Source organism: Ciconia boyciana, unplaced genomic scaffold, assembly GCF_034638445.1.
Source record: "Ciconia boyciana unplaced genomic scaffold, ASM3463844v1 HiC_scaffold_40, whole genome shotgun sequence".
Taxonomy (NCBI): domain Eukaryota; kingdom Metazoa; phylum Chordata; class Aves; order Ciconiiformes; family Ciconiidae; genus Ciconia; species Ciconia boyciana.
In genome coordinates, this window is record NW_027328408.1 from 420,261 (window position 1) to 439,098 (window position 18,838).

At 54.2% G+C, this 18,838-nt stretch overlaps 5 pseudogenes; all 5 read left to right on the forward strand.

Moving 5' to 3' along the window:
• The first annotated feature begins 2,796 nt into the window (after positions 1-2,796).
• On the forward strand, positions 2,797-3,557 carry LOC140645872 (feather beta keratin-like; annotated as a pseudogene).
• Positions 3,558-6,519: 2,962 nt separating this feature from the next.
• On the forward strand, positions 6,520-7,280 carry LOC140645873 (feather beta keratin-like; annotated as a pseudogene).
• Positions 7,281-10,242: 2,962 nt separating this feature from the next.
• Positions 10,243-11,002, forward strand: LOC140645894 (feather beta keratin-like; annotated as a pseudogene).
• A 2,962-nt stretch (positions 11,003-13,964) lies between these two features.
• On the forward strand, positions 13,965-14,725 carry LOC140645876 (feather beta keratin-like; annotated as a pseudogene).
• Positions 14,726-17,687: 2,962 nt separating this feature from the next.
• LOC140645877 (feather beta keratin-like) lies at positions 17,688-18,448 on the forward strand (annotated as a pseudogene).
• Positions 18,449-18,838: the final 390 nt, after the last annotated feature.

Consider the following 18,838-nt stretch of genomic DNA (forward strand, 5'->3'; position numbering starts at 1 on the left):
ACCAGCTGATGTCTTCTTCTTGTCCTGCTTTCTTCTCCGCATCATGAGTCCCTGTTGCCTCCTGCTGTGCTGTGCCACGGGTTCATCCTGAAGCAAGTTGAGAGGGGCCCTGCTCATCACCCTCTCCCCACGTGCGTGGGAGGAAGACGCGCGTCCCATTGCTGTGAAGGGGTGCCTGGCTGTCAGCTGCCCTGGTAGCAGCGTGGACCGGGTCCCTTCTGGCATGCACTGCTTTGTTTCTCTCTTCAGACTTATTAAAGTTTATGGTGCATTGTAGCTTGAGTCTCCTCGTGTTCCTTCCCTCCTGGGACGCCCAGCTAAGCTGCTCAATGGGAAATGGCAGAATCACAGCCTGACTGAGGTTGGAAGGGACTTCTGGAGGTCATGTGGTCCAAGCCCCTGCTCAAGGAGGTCAACCTATAGCCGGTTGTTCTAGGTCCAGGTGACTTTTGGATATCTCCCAGGACAGAGACTCCATAATGTCCCTGGGCAACATGTTCTAGTGCTTGGTGACCCTCACAGTGAAAAAGTGTTTCCTGACATTCAGGTGGAGCTTTCTGTGTTTCCTTTTGTGCCCCTTGCCTCAGGTCCTCTCAATGGGCAGCACTGAAAATAGCCTAGCTCCTTCCTCCTTGCACCTTCCTTCAGGTATTTCAATCCATTAACGAGGCCCTTTTTCCCCGACCCTGCTCTTCCCAGCTCTCAGTCTTTCCTCATATGTGCAGCGCTCCAGTCCTTAATCATCTGTGTGGCCTTTCATTTGACTCTCTCCAGTATGTCCATGTCTCTCTTGCACTGAGGAGGGCAGAGCTGGAGACAGTCCTACCGGTGTGGCCTCATGAGTGCTGAGTGAAGGGGAAGGATCAATTCTGTCAACTTGCTGGAAATGCTTTGTCTGGAGCAGCCTGGGGTACGGCAGTATGCTACATTAGCAACTGTGATCCCCTACAGGGTAAAGGGGTGGCTGAAAGGATGTGGCGCACTTGTACCCTTTTGAGGGATTGGGAGTGGGTTCCCACTGAAACGGTCACCTGGAGGGGACTGTCCTTGCCATGTGACAAAGCAATCCAAAGTCACCCACATCCCTTTGTCCTAAACACCAGACTTGCTGTGTCTCTCAGCAACCCCTGCAATGCTTTCCATGGCTCCAGGACGCGTGGGGTGTGTTACAGATGCCCAAGGAATTGTAACCCTTCCCTTCTGCCCCCCAGACCATCTCTTTGTGCTGCCGAGCTCCCTTTCTGAAGCACTCAGCAATGTTATCATGGCACCACAGTCACTGCTTGGCAGTTTACATGACCCGTGGCTTATGGCACTGAAGAGAGGGCGCTGAGCAAGTCCTGCTGTGTCCCTTGCACAGCAGGGGAAGGAGAGAAAGAAAGCCTCCACGATGCAGCCATTATGTCTTCCTGCCTTTCTGCCCTGAACTGTAAGACCACCGCCATCAGGGAGGGAAGTAACCTTGCTCATATGTGACGCTGGCATGTAGCTGGTGATGTAGGAGAGGCCAAGCTGCCCATCTTTTCCTGCCACATGCTCTTGTCCTCCACAGGTGATGTTCTGCCCCGTGCCTCCCCACTCCTGCTTCAGGCAGAGTGAGGGGCACCTCTTGTACTGTCCCATATGCTGTGGGAAGCCCTACAGTGCCTTGCCCCATAGCTAAAGCCCTGTCTTCTGGTAAAGACAGCTGCGGTCAGCAAACCCCCTGTGCCCTGCTGTGCAGGAAGGCCCTCAGGAAATGCACTCTCCATCAACATTCATGAGCCATGCTGAGCAGATGGCAGAAGCAAGGTGGGGTGAGAGGACGGTACCAAGGAGGGAAGGCAGCATCTCTCGGCAGCATGTGATCCGAGAGAGCAGGGTGTGGCAGGGCATTGGAGCCCTTGGGCAGACCCTCACTATAGGTGCCGACTGCAGGACTAGCACAGGCCAGTGGGAAACTGCATGTCTGAGTGTGCTGAGTTGCTGGGGAAGAGGAAGCAGAGATCCTGATGTCTACTTGCCTCCAGCGTGTTCCTGCTGATGTTCTCAGACCGTTGGTACTTGTGATGAGTTTCAATGTCTCATGGAAAGCTTTCCAAGCTTTTTGCAGTGCCTGTTGTTGACTTAGTGTGTGGGATCAAAGAAGAATTGTTTCTTGGCCTTGGGGATGAAGAAGGAACAGTTGGGAAGCCCCAACACTGACCTTTGGTGCTGTGGGGGGGAGCAGACTTCGTGTGTGTTGGAGAGGAGTGTCTCTGCTTCTCAAACATCGTGCTCCTGTTGATTGGAGGCTGCTGGAGGCTCTCCAGATAAGGTAAAGAAGGACAAAGAGCATATGGATTTCTCTTGATGTCAAATTGCTGAGCCTAAAACCTTATAGGGTATCCAAGGTGACTGGGAAGTTTATACCTAAATTTGATGGAGTTAGGTATTAGGCTACACAGTGGATATGGTGACACCTGCCACAGAAAATTCTTTTTAAGTCTGGCCTTGTATTTTAGGGTTGCAAGAAAACATGCCCGTTCGTTATGAGACTCCTTAAAGTAAGGACCTGGAGGGCAAGGGGATGGCATCACCTGGCGAGGTGGGACACTCCTCGTCACTGGCTGCACCATCTGCCTATACTGACGTGTCATTTCCCCTGGAAACATGTTGGCCTCTAATACTGTCACTTGAAAGGAGCCTGTGTGGCTGAATGGGCGTGTCACGAAGAGGGAAATGAAAAGGCAGCGTTGCAGGGAACATAAGCGGCGTTCCCATTTCCTTAACTGTGATGCTTTGCATGCAAGATGAGCTTGTTGGTAAACACATTACATGCGCAAAGGGTGCCTCTGGGCCTGGGGCGCTCTGGACCAGTATAAAAGCCAGTCCAACAGCAGGCTTCCTCATCCGCTTCCCTTGCCTTCTCCTCCTTGGTGAACCAGGTGAGCTGCAGCCACTTTTACCTCACTCTTCTCTTTCTCTTGTTCTCCTCTTTTGGCCTCGATGGAGCCTTTGCCTTGTTCTAGCTTTTGCTAAGAGCCTTGCTCCTTGCTCCTGCTCCTATAATCTCTGTCCATCTTGTTCTCCAGTGGGCTTAGATGGGAGAAGGTCTGGGGATTTCTTTGCAGGGAAAGCTTGGGGACCGTGCCTCCTAAGGCTCTCTTGCTCCCTAAGCAGGCTGTTCCTGCTTCCCAGCCTGTGCCTTTGCTCTTGCCGATTGCGCTGTCAGGCTGCACCTCACACACTGCCTGTGCTTTCCGTGCCCTCTCTCCCAGGTGCACCTCCGTCCCGCAGCCATGTCCTGCTACGATCTGTGCCGCCCCTGTGGCCCAACCCCGCTTGCCAACAGCTGCAACGAGCCCTGTGTCAGGCAGTGCCAGGACTCCCGCGTGATTATCGAACCATCTCCTGTGGTGGTGACCCTGCCTGGACCCATCCTCAGCTCCTTCCCCCAGAACACTGCTGTGGGATCCACCACCTCCGCTGCTGTTGGCAGCATCCTGAGTGCTGAGGGAGTGCCCATCTCCTCTGGGGGCTTTAGCCTCTCTGGCCTTGGTGGCCGCTACTACGGCAGAAGGTGCCTGCCCTGCTAAAGGCGGGCCGGGTGTCCAGTGAGTGCATCGACCAGGAAGCCCAAAGCCAGGTGCCGGACTGAGGTTGGAGCCGCTGGCCAGGGTTTCCAGATGGGTTGAGCTCCCTCGTGGCCTCCTGCAAAGGAGGGAGGGAAGCACGGTGCCATCCTGTGCTGTCTGGAAACACGACCAGCTGATGTCTTCTTCTTGTCCTGCTTTCTTCTCCGCATCATGAGTCCCTGTTGCCTCCTGCTGTGCTGTGCCACGGGTTCATCCTGAAGCAAGTTGAGAGGGGCCCTGCTCATCACCCTCTCCCCACGTGCGTGGGAGGAAGACGCGCGTCCCATTGCTGTGAAGGGGTGCCTGGCTGTCAGCTGCCCTGGTAGCAGCGTGGACCGGGTCCCTTCTGGCATGCACTGCTTTGTTTCTCTCTTCAGACTTATTAAAGTTTATGGTGCATTGTAGCTTGAGTCTCCTCGTGTTCCTTCCCTCCTGGGACGCCCAGCTAAGCTGCTCAATGGGAAATGGCAGAATCACAGCCTGACTGAGGTTGGAAGGGACTTCTGGAGGTCATGTGGTCCAAGCCCCTGCTCAAGGAGGTCAACCTATAGCCGGTTGTTCTAGGTCCAGGTGACTTTTGGATATCTCCCAGGACAGAGACTCCATAATGTCCCTGGGCAACATGTTCTAGTGCTTGGTGACCCTCACAGTGAAAAAGTGTTTCCTGACATTCAGGTGGAGCTTTCTGTGTTTCCTTTTGTGCCCCTTGCCTCAGGTCCTCTCAATGGGCAGCACTGAAAATAGCCTAGCTCCTTCCTCCTTGCACCTTCCTTCAGGTATTTCAATCCATTAACGAGGCCCTTTTTCCCCGACCCTGCTCTTCCCAGCTCTCAGTCTTTCCTCATATGTGCAGCGCTCCAGTCCTTAATCATCTGTGTGGCCTTTCATTTGACTCTCTCCAGTATGTCCATGTCTCTCTTGCACTGAGGAGGGCAGAGCTGGAGACAGTCCTACCGGTGTGGCCTCATGAGTGCTGAGTGAAGGGGAAGGATCAATTCTGTCAACTTGCTGGAAATGCTTTGTCTGGAGCAGCCTGGGGTACGGCAGTATGCTACATTAGCAACTGTGATCCCCTACAGGGTAAAGGGGTGGCTGAAAGGATGTGGCGCACTTGTACCCTTTTGAGGGATTGGGAGTGGGTTCCCACTGAAACGGTCACCTGGAGGGGACTGTCCTTGCCATGTGACAAAGCAATCCAAAGTCACCCACATCCCTTTGTCCTAAACACCAGACTTGCTGTGTCTCTCAGCAACCCCTGCAATGCTTTCCATGGCTCCAGGACGCGTGGGGTGTGTTACAGATGCCCAAGGAATTGTAACCCTTCCCTTCTGCCCCCCAGACCATCTCTTTGTGCTGCCGAGCTCCCTTTCTGAAGCACTCAGCAATGTTATCATGGCACCACAGTCACTGCTTGGCAGTTTACATGACCCGTGGCTTATGGCACTGAAGAGAGGGCGCTGAGCAAGTCCTGCTGTGTCCCTTGCACAGCAGGGGAAGGAGAGAAAGAAAGCCTCCACGATGCAGCCATTATGTCTTCCTGCCTTTCTGCCCTGAACTGTAAGACCACCGCCATCAGGGAGGGAAGTAACCTTGCTCATATGTGACGCTGGCATGTAGCTGGTGATGTAGGAGAGGCCAAGCTGCCCATCTTTTCCTGCCACATGCTCTTGTCCTCCACAGGTGATGTTCTGCCCCGTGCCTCCCCACTCCTGCTTCAGGCAGAGTGAGGGGCACCTCTTGTACTGTCCCATATGCTGTGGGAAGCCCTACAGTGCCTTGCCCCATAGCTAAAGCCCTGTCTTCTGGTAAAGACAGCTGCGGTCAGCAAACCCCTGTGCCCTGCTGTGCAGGAAGGCCCTCAGGAAATGCACTCTCCATCAACATTCATGAGCCATGCTGAGCAGATGGCAGAAGCAAGGTGGGGTGAGAGGACGGTACCAAGGAGGGAAGGCAGCATCTCTCGGCAGCATGTGATCCGAGAGAGCAGGGTGTGGCAGGGCATTGGAGCCCTTGGGCAGACCCTCACTATAGGTGCCGACTGCAGGACTAGCACAGGCCAGTGGGAAACTGCATGTCTGAGTGTGCTGAGTTGCTGGGGAAGAGGAAGCAGAGATCCTGATGTCTACTTGCCTCCAGCGTGTTCCTGCTGATGTTCTCAGACCGTTGGTACTTGTGATGAGTTTCAATGTCTCATGGAAAGCTTTCCAAGCTTTTTGCAGTGCCTGTTGTTGACTTAGTGTGTGGGATCAAAGAAGAATTGTTTCTTGGCCTTGGGGATGAAGAAGGAACAGTTGGGAAGCCCCAACACTGACCTTTGGTGCTGTGGGGGGGAGCAGACTTCGTGTGTGTTGGAGAGGAGTGTCTCTGCTTCTCAAACATCGTGCTCCTGTTGATTGGAGGCTGCTGGAGGCTCTCCAGATAAGGTAAAGAAGGACAAAGAGCATATGGATTTCTCTTGATGTCAAATTGCTGAGCCTAAAACCTTATAGGGTATCCAAGGTGACTGGGAAGTTTATACCTAAATTTGATGGAGTTAGGTATTAGGCTACACAGTGGATATGGTGACACCTGCCACAGAAAATTCTTTTTAAGTCTGGCCTTGTATTTTAGGGTTGCAAGAAAACATGCCCGTTCGTTATGAGACTCCTTAAAGTAAGGACCTGGAGGGCAAGGGGATGGCATCACCTGGCGAGGTGGGACACTCCTCGTCACTGGCTGCACCATCTGCCTATACTGACGTGTCATTTCCCCTGGAAACATGTTGGCCTCTAATACTGTCACTTGAAAGGAGCCTGTGTGGCTGAATGGGCGTGTCACGAAGAGGGAAATGAAAAGGCAGCGTTGCAGGGAACATAAGCGGCGTTCCCATTTCCTTAACTGTGATGCTTTGCATGCAAGATGAGCTTGTTGGTAAACACATTACATGCGCAAAGGGTGCCTCTGGGCCTGGGGCGCTCTGGACCAGTATAAAAGCCAGTCCAACAGCAGGCTTCCTCATCCGCTTCCCTTGCCTTCTCCTCCTTGGTGAACCAGGTGAGCTGCAGCCACTTTTACCTCACTCTTCTCTTTCTCTTGTTCTCCTCTTTTGGCCTCGATGGAGCCTTTGCCTTGTTCTAGCTTTTGCTAAGAGCCTTGCTCCTTGCTCCTGCTCCTATAATCTCTGTCCATCTTGTTCTCCAGTGGGCTTAGATGGGAGAAGGTCTGGGGATTTCTTTGCAGGGAAAGCTTGGGGACCGTGTCTCCTAAGGCTCTCTTGCTCCCTAAGCAGGCTGTTCCTGCTTCCCAGCCTGTGCCTTTGCTCTTGCCGATTGCGCTGTCAGGCTGCACCTCACACACTGCCTGTGCTTTCCGTGCCCTCTCTCCCAGGTGCACCTCCGTCCCGCAGCCATGTCCTGCTACGATCTGTGCCGCCCCTGTGGCCCAACCCCGCTTGCCAACAGCTGCAACGAGCCCTGTGTCAGGCAGTGCCAGGACTCCCGCGTGATTATCGAACCATCTCCTGTGGTGGTGACCCTGCCTGGACCCATCCTCAGCTCCTTCCCCCAGAACACTGCTGTGGGATCCACCACCTCCGCTGCTGTTGGCAGCATCCTGAGTGCTGAGGGAGTGCCCATCTCCTCTGGGGGCTTTAGCCTCTCTGGCCTTGGTGGCCGCTACTACGGCAGAAGGTGCCTGCCCTGCTAAAGGCGGGCCGGGTGTCCAGTGAGTGCATCGACCAGGAAGCCCAAAGCCAGGTGCCGGACTGAGGTTGGAGCCGCTGGCCAGGGTTTCCAGATGGGTTGAGCTCCCTCGTGGCCTCCTGCAAAGGAGGGAGGGAAGCACGGTGCCATCCTGTGCTGTCTGGAAACACGACCAGCTGATGTCTTCTTCTTGTCCTGCTTTCTTCTCCGCATCATGAGTCCCTGTTGCCTCCTGCTGTGCTGTGCCACGGGTTCATCCTGAAGCAAGTTGAGAGGGGCCCTGCTCATCACCCTCTCCCCACGTGCGTGGGAGGAAGACGCGCGTCCCATTGCTGTGAAGGGGTGCCTGGCTGTCAGCTGCCCTGGTAGCAGCGTGGACCGGGTCCCTTCTGGCATGCACTGCTTTGTTTCTCTCTTCAGACTTATTAAAGTTTATGGTGCATTGTAGCTTGAGTCTCCTCGTGTTCCTTCCCTCCTGGGACGCCCAGCTAAGCTGCTCAATGGGAAATGGCAGAATCACAGCCTGACTGAGGTTGGAAGGGACTTCTGGAGGTCATGTGGTCCAAGCCCCTGCTCAAGGAGGTCAACCTATAGCCGGTTGTTCTAGGTCCAGGTGACTTTTGGATATCTCCCAGGACAGAGACTCCATAATGTCCCTGGGCAACATGTTCTAGTGCTTGGTGACCCTCACAGTGAAAAAGTGTTTCCTGACATTCAGGTGGAGCTTTCTGTGTTTCCTTTTGTGCCCCTTGCCTCAGGTCCTCTCAATGGGCAGCACTGAAAATAGCCTAGCTCCTTCCTCCTTGCACCTTCCTTCAGGTATTTCAATCCATTAACGAGGCCCTTTTTCCCCGACCCTGCTCTTCCCAGCTCTCAGTCTTTCCTCATATGTGCAGCGCTCCAGTCCTTAATCATCTGTGTGGCCTTTCATTTGACTCTCTCCAGTATGTCCATGTCTCTCTTGCACTGAGGAGGGCAGAGCTGGAGACAGTCCTACCGGTGTGGCCTCATGAGTGCTGAGTGAAGGGGAAGGATCAATTCTGTCAACTTGCTGGAAATGCTTTGTCTGGAGCAGCCTGGGGTACGGCAGTATGCTACATTAGCAACTGTGATCCCCTACAGGGTAAAGGGGTGGCTGAAAGGATGTGGCGCACTTGTACCCTTTTGAGGGATTGGGAGTGGGTTCCCACTGAAACGGTCACCTGGAGGGGACTGTCCTTGCCATGTGACAAAGCAATCCAAAGTCACCCACATCCCTTTGTCCTAAACACCAGACTTGCTGTGTCTCTCAGCAACCCCTGCAATGCTTTCCATGGCTCCAGGACGCGTGGGGTGTGTTACAGATGCCCAAGGAATTGTAACCCTTCCCTTCTGCCGCCCAGACCATCTCTTTGTGCTGCCGAGCTCCCTTTCTGAAGCACTCAGCAATGTTATCATGGCACCACAGTCACTGCTTGGCAGTTTACATGACCCGTGGCTTATGGCACTGAAGAGAGGGCGCTGAGCAAGTCCTGCTGTGTCCCTTGCACAGCAGGGGAAGGAGAGAAAGAAAGCCTCCACGATGCAGCCATTATGTCTTCCTGCCTTTCTGCCCTGAACTGTAAGACCACCGCCATCAGGGAGGGAAGTAACCTTGCTCATATGTGACGCTGGCATGTAGCTGGTGATGTAGGAGAGGCCAAGCTGCCCATCTTTTCCTGCCACATGCTCTTGTCCTCCACAGGTGATGTTCTGCCCCGTGCCTCCCCACTCCTGCTTCAGGCAGAGTGAGGGGCACCTCTTGTACTGTCCCATATGCTGTGGGAAGCCCTACAGTGCCTTGCCCCATAGCTAAAGCCCTGTCTTCTGGTAAAGACAGCTGCGGTCAGCAAACCCCTGTGCCCTGCTGTGCAGGAAGGCCCTCAGGAAATGCACTCTCCATCAACATTCATGAGCCATGCTGAGCAGATGGCAGAAGCAAGGTGGGGTGAGAGGACGGTACCAAGGAGGGAAGGCAGCATCTCTCGGCAGCATGTGATCCGAGAGAGCAGGGTGTGGCAGGGCATTGGAGCCCTTGGGCAGACCCTCACTATAGGTGCCGACTGCAGGACTAGCACAGGCCAGTGGGAAACTGCATGTCTGAGTGTGCTGAGTTGCTGGGGAAGAGGAAGCAGAGATCCTGATGTCTACTTGCCTCCAGCGTGTTCCTGCTGATGTTCTCAGACCGTTGGTACTTGTGATGAGTTTCAATGTCTCATGGAAAGCTTTCCAAGCTTTTTGCAGTGCCTGTTGTTGACTTAGTGTGTGGGATCAAAGAAGAATTGTTTCTTGGCCTTGGGGATGAAGAAGGAACAGTTGGGAAGCCCCAACACTGACCTTTGGTGCTGTGGGGGGGAGCAGACTTCGTGTGTGTTGGAGAGGAGTGTCTCTGCTTCTCAAACATCGTGCTCCTGTTGATTGGAGGCTGCTGGAGGCTCTCCAGATAAGGTAAAGAAGGACAAAGAGCATATGGATTTCTCTTGATGTCAAATTGCTGAGCCTAAAACCTTATAGGGTATCCAAGGTGACTGGGAAGTTTATACCTAAATTTGATGGAGTTAGGTATTAGGCTACACAGTGGATATGGTGACACCTGCCACAGAAAATTCTTTTTAAGTCTGGCCTTGTATTTTAGGGTTGCAAGAAAACATGCCCGTTCGTTATGAGACTCCTTAAAGTAAGGACCTGGAGGGCAAGGGGATGGCATCACCTGGCGAGGTGGGACACTCCTCGTCACTGGCTGCACCATCTGCCTATACTGACGTGTCATTTCCCCTGGAAACATGTTGGCCTCTAATACTGTCACTTGAAAGGAGCCTGTGTGGCTGAATGGGCGTGTCACGAAGAGGGAAATGAAAAGGCAGCGTTGCAGGGAACATAAGCGGCGTTCCCATTTCCTTAACTGTGATGCTTTGCATGCAAGATGAGCTTGTTGGTAAACACATTACATGCGCAAAGGGTGCCTCTGGGCCTGGGGCGCTCTGGACCAGTATAAAAGCCAGTCCAACAGCAGGCTTCCTCATCCGCTTCCCTTGCCTTCTCCTCCTTGGTGAACCAGGTGAGCTGCAGCCACTTTTACCTCACTCTTCTCTTTCTCTTGTTCTCCTCTTTTGGCCTCGATGGAGCCTTTGCCTTGTTCTAGCTTTTGCTAAGAGCCTTGCTCCTTGCTCCTGCTCCTATAATCTCTGTCCATCTTGTTCTCCAGTGGGCTTAGATGGGAGAAGGTCTGGGGATTTCTTTGCAGGGAAAGCTTGGGGACCGTGCCTCCTAAGGCTCTCTTGCTCCCTAAGCAGGCTGTTCCTGCTTCCCAGCCTGTGCCTTTGCTCTTGCCGATTGCGCTGTCAGGCTGCACCTCACACACTGCCTGTGCTTTCCGTGCCCTCTCTCCCAGGTGCACCTCCGTCCCGCAGCCATGTCCTGCTACGATCTGTGCCGCCCCTGTGGCCCAACCCCGCTTGCCAACAGCTGCAACGAGCCCTGTGTCAGGCAGTGCCAGGACTCCCGCGTGATTATCGAACCATCTCCTGTGGTGGTGACCCTGCCTGGACCCATCCTCAGCTCCTTCCCCCAGAACACTGCTGTGGGATCCACCACCTCCGCTGCTGTTGGCAGCATCCTGAGTGCTGAGGAGTGCCCATCTCCTCTGGGGGCTTTAGCCTCTCTGGCCTTGGTGGCCGCTACTACGGCAGAAGGTGCCTGCCCTGCTAAAGGCGGGCCGGGTGTCCAGTGAGTGCATCGACCAGGAAGCCCAAAGCCAGGTGCCGGACTGAGGTTGGAGCCGCTGGCCAGGGTTTCCAGATGGGTTGAGCTCCCTCGTGGCCTCCTGCAAAGGAGGGAGGGAAGCACGGTGCCATCCTGTGCTGTCTGGAAACACGACCAGCTGATGTCTTCTTCTTGTCCTGCTTTCTTCTCCGCATCATGAGTCCCTGTTGCCTCCTGCTGTGCTGTGCCACGGGTTCATCCTGAAGCAAGTTGAGAGGGGCCCTGCTCATCACCCTCTCCCCACGTGCGTGGGAGGAAGACGCGCGTCCCATTGCTGTGAAGGGGTGCCTGGCTGTCAGCTGCCCTGGTAGCAGCGTGGACCGGGTCCCTTCTGGCATGCACTGCTTTGTTTCTCTCTTCAGACTTATTAAAGTTTATGGTGCATTGTAGCTTGAGTCTCCTCGTGTTCCTTCCCTCCTGGGACGCCCAGCTAAGCTGCTCAATGGGAAATGGCAGAATCACAGCCTGACTGAGGTTGGAAGGGACTTCTGGAGGTCATGTGGTCCAAGCCCCTGCTCAAGGAGGTCAACCTATAGCCGGTTGTTCTAGGTCCAGGTGACTTTTGGATATCTCCCAGGACAGAGACTCCATAATGTCCCTGGGCAACATGTTCTAGTGCTTGGTGACCCTCACAGTGAAAAAGTGTTTCCTGACATTCAGGTGGAGCTTTCTGTGTTTCCTTTTGTGCCCCTTGCCTCAGGTCCTCTCAATGGGCAGCACTGAAAATAGCCTAGCTCCTTCCTCCTTGCACCTTCCTTCAGGTATTTCAATCCATTAACGAGGCCCTTTTTCCCCGACCCTGCTCTTCCCAGCTCTCAGTCTTTCCTCATATGTGCAGCGCTCCAGTCCTTAATCATCTGTGTGGCCTTTCATTTGACTCTCTCCAGTATGTCCATGTCTCTCTTGCACTGAGGAGGGCAGAGCTGGAGACAGTCCTACCGGTGTGGCCTCATGAGTGCTGAGTGAAGGGGAAGGATCAATTCTGTCAACTTGCTGGAAATGCTTTGTCTGGAGCAGCCTGGGGTACGGCAGTATGCTACATTAGCAACTGTGATCCCCTACAGGGTAAAGGGGTGGCTGAAAGGATGTGGCGCACTTGTACCCTTTTGAGGGATTGGGAGTGGGTTCCCACTGAAACGGTCACCTGGAGGGGACTGTCCTTGCCATGTGACAAAGCAATCCAAAGTCACCCACATCCCTTTGTCCTAAACACCAGACTTGCTGTGTCTCTCAGCAACCCCTGCAATGCTTTCCATGGCTCCAGGACGCGTGGGGTGTGTTACAGATGCCCAAGGAATTGTAACCCTTCCCTTCTGCCCCGGAGACCATCTCTTTGTGCTGCCGAGCTCCCTTTCTGAAGCACTCAGCAATGTTATCATGGCACCACAGTCACTGCTTGGCAGTTTACATGACCCGTGGCTTATGGCACTGAAGAGAGGGCGCTGAGCAAGTCCTGCTGTGTCCCTTGCACAGCAGGGGAAGGAGAGAAAGAAAGCCTCCACGATGCAGCCATTATGTCTTCCTGCCTTTCTGCCCTGAACTGTAAGACCACCGCCATCAGGGAGGGAAGTAACCTTGCTCATATGTGACGCTGGCATGTAGCTGGTGATGTAGGAGAGGCCAAGCTGCCCATCTTTTCCTGCCACATGCTCTTGTCCTCCACAGGTGATGTTCTGCCCCGTGCCTCCCCACTCCTGCTTCAGGCAGAGTGAGGGGCACCTCTTGTACTGTCCCATATGCTGTGGGAAGCCCTACAGTGCCTTGCCCCATAGCTAAAGCCCTGTCTTCTGGTAAAGACAGCTGCGGTCAGCAAACCCCTGTGCCCTGCTGTGCAGGAAGGCCCTCAGGAAATGCACTCTCCATCAACATTCATGAGCCATGCTGAGCAGATGGCAGAAGCAAGGTGGGGTGAGAGGACGGTACCAAGGAGGGAAGGCAGCATCTCTCGGCAGCATGTGATCCGAGAGAGCAGGGTGTGGCAGGGCATTGGAGCCCTTGGGCAGACCCTCACTATAGGTGCCGACTGCAGGACTAGCACAGGCCAGTGGGAAACTGCATGTCTGAGTGTGCTGAGTTGCTGGGGAAGAGGAAGCAGAGATCCTGATGTCTACTTGCCTCCAGCGTGTTCCTGCTGATGTTCTCAGACCGTTGGTACTTGTGATGAGTTTCAATGTCTCATGGAAAGCTTTCCAAGCTTTTTGCAGTGCCTGTTGTTGACTTAGTGTGTGGGATCAAAGAAGAATTGTTTCTTGGCCTTGGGGATGAAGAAGGAACAGTTGGGAAGCCCCAACACTGACCTTTGGTGCTGTGGGGGGGAGCAGACTTCGTGTGTGTTGGAGAGGAGTGTCTCTGCTTCTCAAACATCGTGCTCCTGTTGATTGGAGGCTGCTGGAGGCTCTCCAGATAAGGTAAAGAAGGACAAAGAGCATATGGATTTCTCTTGATGTCAAATTGCTGAGCCTAAAACCTTATAGGGTATCCAAGGTGACTGGGAAGTTTATACCTAAATTTGATGGAGTTAGGTATTAGGCTACACAGTGGATATGGTGACACCTGCCACAGAAAATTCTTTTTAAGTCTGGCCTTGTATTTTAGGGTTGCAAGAAAACATGCCCGTTCGTTATGAGACTCCTTAAAGTAAGGACCTGGAGGGCAAGGGGATGGCATCACCTGGCGAGGTGGGACACTCCTCGTCACTGGCTGCACCATCTGCCTATACTGACGTGTCATTTCCCCTGGAAACATGTTGGCCTCTAATACTGTCACTTGAAAGGAGCCTGTGTGGCTGAATGGGCGTGTCACGAAGAGGGAAATGAAAAGGCAGCGTTGCAGGGAACATAAGCGGCGTTCCCATTTCCTTAACTGTGATGCTTTGCATGCAAGATGAGCTTGTTGGTAAACACATTACATGCGCAAAGGGTGCCTCTGGGCCTGGGGCGCTCTGGACCAGTATAAAAGCCAGTCCAACAGCAGGCTTCCTCATCCGCTTCCCTTGCCTTCTCCTCCTTGGTGAACCAGGTGAGCTGCAGCCACTTTTACCTCACTCTTCTCTTTCTCTTGTTCTCCTCTTTTGGCCTCGATGGAGCCTTTGCCTTGTTCTAGCTTTTGCTAAGAGCCTTGCTCCTTGCTCCTGCTCCTATAATCTCTGTCCATCTTGTTCTCCAGTGGGCTTAGATGGGAGAAGGTCTGGGGATTTCTTTGCAGGGAAAGCTTGGGGACCGTGCCTCCTAAGGCTCTCTTGCTCCCTAAGCAGGCTGTTCCTGCTTCCCAGCCTGTGCCTTTGCTCTTGCCGATTGCGCTGTCAGGCTGCACCTCACACACTGCCTGTGCTTTCCGTGCCCTCTCTCCCAGGTGCACCTCCGTCCCGCAGCCATGTCCTGCTACGATCTGTGCCGCCCCTGTGGCCCAACCCCGCTTGCCAACAGCTGCAACGAGCCCTGTGTCAGGCAGTGCCAGGACTCCCGCGTGATTATCGAACCATCTCCTGTGGTGGTGACCCTGCCTGGACCCATCCTCAGCTCCTTCCCCCAGAACACTGCTGTGGGATCCACCACCTCCGCTGCTGTTGGCAGCATCCTGAGTGCTGAGGGAGTGCCCATCTCCTCTGGGGGCTTTAGCCTCTCTGGCCTTGGTGGCCGCTACTACGGCAGAAGGTGCCTGCCCTGCTAAAGGCGGGCCGGGTGTCCAGTGAGTGCATCGACCAGGAAGCCCAAAGCCAGGTGCCGGACTGAGGTTGGAGCCGCTGGCCAGGGTTTCCAGATGGGTTGAGCTCCCTCGTGGCCTCCTGCAAAGGGAGGAGGGAAGCACGGTGCCATCCTGTGCTGTCTGGAAACACGACCAGCTGATGTCTTCTTCTTGTCCTGCTTTCTTCTCCGCATCATGAGTCCCTGTTGCCTCCTGCTGTGCTGTGCCACGGGTTCATCCTGAAGCAAGTTGAGAGGGGCCCTGCTCATCACCCTCTCCCCACGTGCGTGGGAGGAAGACGCGCGTCCCATTGCTGTGAAGGGGTGCCTGGCTGTCAGCTGCCCTGGTAGCAGCGTGGACCGGGTCCCTTCTGGCATGCACTGCTTTGTTTCTCTCTTCAGACTTATTAAAGTTTATGGTGCATTGTAGCTTGAGTCTCCTCGTGTTCCTTCCCTCCTGGGACGCCCAGCTAAGCTGCTCAATGGGAAATGGCAGAATCACAGCCTGACTGAGGTTGGAAGGGACTTCTGGAGGTCATGTGGTCCAAGCCCCTGCTCAAGGAGGTCAACCTATAGCCGGTTGTTCTAGGTCCAGGTGACTTTTGGATATCTCCCAGGACAGAGACTCCATAATGTCCCTGGGCAACATGTTCTAGTGCTTGGTGACCCTCACAGTGAAAAAGTGTTTCCTGACATTCAGGTGGAGCTTTCTGTGTTTCCTTTTGTGCCCCTTGCCTCAGGTCCTCTCAATGGGCAGCACTGAAAATAGCCTAGCTCCTTCCTCCTTGCACCTTCCTTCAGGTATTTCAATCCATTAACGAGGCCCTTTTTCCCCGACCCTGCTCTTCCCAGCTCTCAGTCTTTCCTCATATGTGCAGCGCTCCAGTCCTTAATCATCTGTGTGGCCTTTCATTTGACTCTCTCCAGTATGTCCATGTCTCTCTTGCACTGAGGAGGGCAGAGCTGGAGACAGTCCTACCGGTGTGGCCTCATGAGTGCTGAGTGAAGGGGAAGGATCAATTCTGTCAACTTGCTGGAAATGCTTTGTCTGGAGCAGCCTGGGGTACGGCAGTATGCTACATTAGCAACTGTGATCCCCTACAGGGTAAAGGGGTGGCTGAAAGGATGTGGCGCACTTGTACCCTTTTGAGGGATTGGGAGTGGGTTCCCACTGAAACGGTCACCTGGAGGGGACTGTCCTTGCCATGTGACAAAGCAATCCAAAGTCACCCACATCCCTTTGTCCTAAACACCAGACTTGCTGTGTCTCTCAGCAACCCCTGCAATGCTTTCCATGGCTCCAGGACGCGTGGGGTGTGTTACAGATGCCCAAGGAATTGTAACCCTTCCCTTCTGCCCCCCAGACCATCTCTTTGTGCTGCCGAGCTCCCTTTCTGAAGCACTCAGCAATGTTATCATGGCACCACAGTCACTGCTTGGCAGATTACATGACTTGTTGCTTATGGCACTGAAGAGAGGGCGCTGAGCAAGTCCTGCTGTGTCCCTTGCACAGCAGGGGAAGGAGAGAAAGAAAGCCTCCACGATGCAGCCATTATGTCTTCCTGCCTTTCTGCCCTGAACTGTAAGACCACCGCCATCAGGGAGGGAAGTAACCTTGCTCATATGTGACGCTGGCATGTAGCTGGTGATGTAGGAGAGGCCAAGCTGCCCATCTTTTCCTGCCACATGCTCTTGTCCTCCACAGGTGATGTTCTGCCCCGTGCCTCCCCACTCCTGCTTCAGGCAGAGTGAGGGGCACCTCTTGTACTGTCCCATATGCTGTGGGAAGCCCTACAGTGCCTTGCCCCATAGCTAAAGCCCTGTCTTCTGGTAAAGACAGCTGCGGTCAGCAAACCCCTGTGCCCTGCTGTGCAGGAAGGCCCTCAGGAAATGCACTCTCCATCAACATTCATGAGCCATGCTGAGCAGATGGCAGAAGCAAGGTGGGGTGAGAGGACGGTACCAAGGAGGGAAGGCAGCATCTCTCGGCAGCATGTGATCCGAGAGAGCAGGGTGTGGCAGGGCATTGGAGCCCTTGGGCAGACCCTCACTATAGGTGCCGACTGCAGGACTAGCACAGGCCAGTGGGAAACTGCATGTCTGAGTGTGCTGAGTTGCTGGGGAAGAGGAAGCAGAGATCCTGATGTCTACTTGCCTCCAGCGTGTTCCTGCTGATGTTCTCAGACCGTTGGTACTTGTGATGAGTTTCAATGTCTCATGGAAAGCTTTCCAAGCTTTTTGCAGTGCCTGTTGTTGACTTAGTGTGTGGGATCAAAGAAGAATTGTTTCTTGGCCTTGGGGATGAAGAAGGAACAGTTGGGAAGCCCCAACACTGACCTTTGGTGCTGTGGGGGGGAGCAGACTTCGTGTGTGTTGGAGAGGAGTGTCTCTGCTTCTCAAACATCGTGCTCCTGTTGATTGGAGGCTGCTGGAGGCTCTCCAGATAAGGTAAAGAAGGACAAAGAGCATATGGATTTCTCTTGATGTCAAATTGCTGAGCCTAAAACCTTATAGGGTATCCAAGGTGACTGGGAAGTTTATACCTAAATTTGATGGAGTTAGGTATTAGGCTACACAGTGGATATGGTGACACCTGCCACAGAAAATTCTTTTTAAGTCTGGCCTTGTATTTTAGGGTTGCAAGAAAACATGCCCGTTCGTTATGAGACTCCTTAAAGTAAGGACCTGGAGGGCAAGGGGATGGCATCACCTGGCGAGGTGGGACACTCCTCGTCACTGGCTGCACCATCTGCCTATACTGACGTGTCATTTCCCCTGGAAACATGTTGGCCTCTAATACTGTCACTTGAAAGGAGCCTGTGTGGCTGAATGGGCGTGTCACGAAGAGGGAAATGAAAAGGCAGCGTTGCAGGGAACATAAGCGGCGTTCCCATTTCCTTAACTGTGATGCTTTGCATGCAAGATGAGCTTGTTGGTAAACACATTACATGCGCAAGGGGTGCCTCTGGGCCTGGGGCGCTCTGGACCAGTATAAAAGCCAGTCCAACAGCAGGCTTCCTCATCCGCTTCCCTTGCCTTCTCCTCCTTGGTGAACCAGGTGAGCTGCAGCCACTTTTACCTCACTCTTCTCTTTCTCTTGTTCTCCTCTTTTGGCCTCGATGGAGCCTTTGCCTTGTTCTAGCTTTTGCTAAGAGCCTTGCTCCTTGCTCCTGCTCCTATAATCTCTGTCCATCTTGTTCTCCAGTGGGCTTAGATGGGAGAAGGTCTGGGGATTTCTTTGCAGGGAAAGCTTGGGGACCGTGCCTCCTAAGGCTCTCTTGCTCCCTAAGCAGGCTGTTCCTGCTTCCCAGCCTGTGCCTTTGCTCTTGCCGATTGCGCTGTCAGGCTGCACCTCACACACTGCCTGTGCTTTCCGTGCCCTCTCTCCCAGGTGCACCTCCGTCCCGCAGCCATGTCCTGCTACGATCTGTGCCGCCCCTGTGGCCCAACCCCGCTTGCCAACAGCTGCAACGAGCCCTGTGTCAGGCAGTGCCAGGACTCCCGCGTGATTATCGAACCATCTCCTGTGGTGGTGACCCTGCCTGGACCCATCCTCAGCTCCTTCCCCCAGAACACTGCTGTGGGATCCACCACCTCCGCTGCTGTTGGCAGCATCCTGAGTGCTGAGGGAGTGCCCATCTCCTCTGGGGGCTTTAGCCTCTCTGGCCTTGGTGGCCGCTACTACGGCAGAAGGTGCCTGCCCTGCTAAAGGCGGGCCGGGTGTCCAGTGAGTGCATCGACCAGGAAGCCCAAAGCCAGGTGCCGGACTGAGGTTGGAGCCGCTGGCCAGGGTTTCCAGATGGGTTGAGCTCCCTCGTGGCCTCCTGCAAAGGAGGGAGGGAAGCACGGTGCCATCCTGTGCTGTCTGGAAACACGACCAGCTGATGTCTTCTTCTTGTCCTGCTTTCTTCTCCGCATCATGAGTCCCTGTTGCCTCCTGCTGTGCTGTGCCACGGGTTCATCCTGAAGCAAGTTGAGAGGGGCCCTGCTCATCACCCTCTCCCCACGTGCGTGGGAGGAAGACGCGCGTCCCATTGCTGTGAAGGGGTGCCTGGCTGTCAGCTGCCCTGGTAGCAGCGTGGACCGGGTCCCTTCTGGC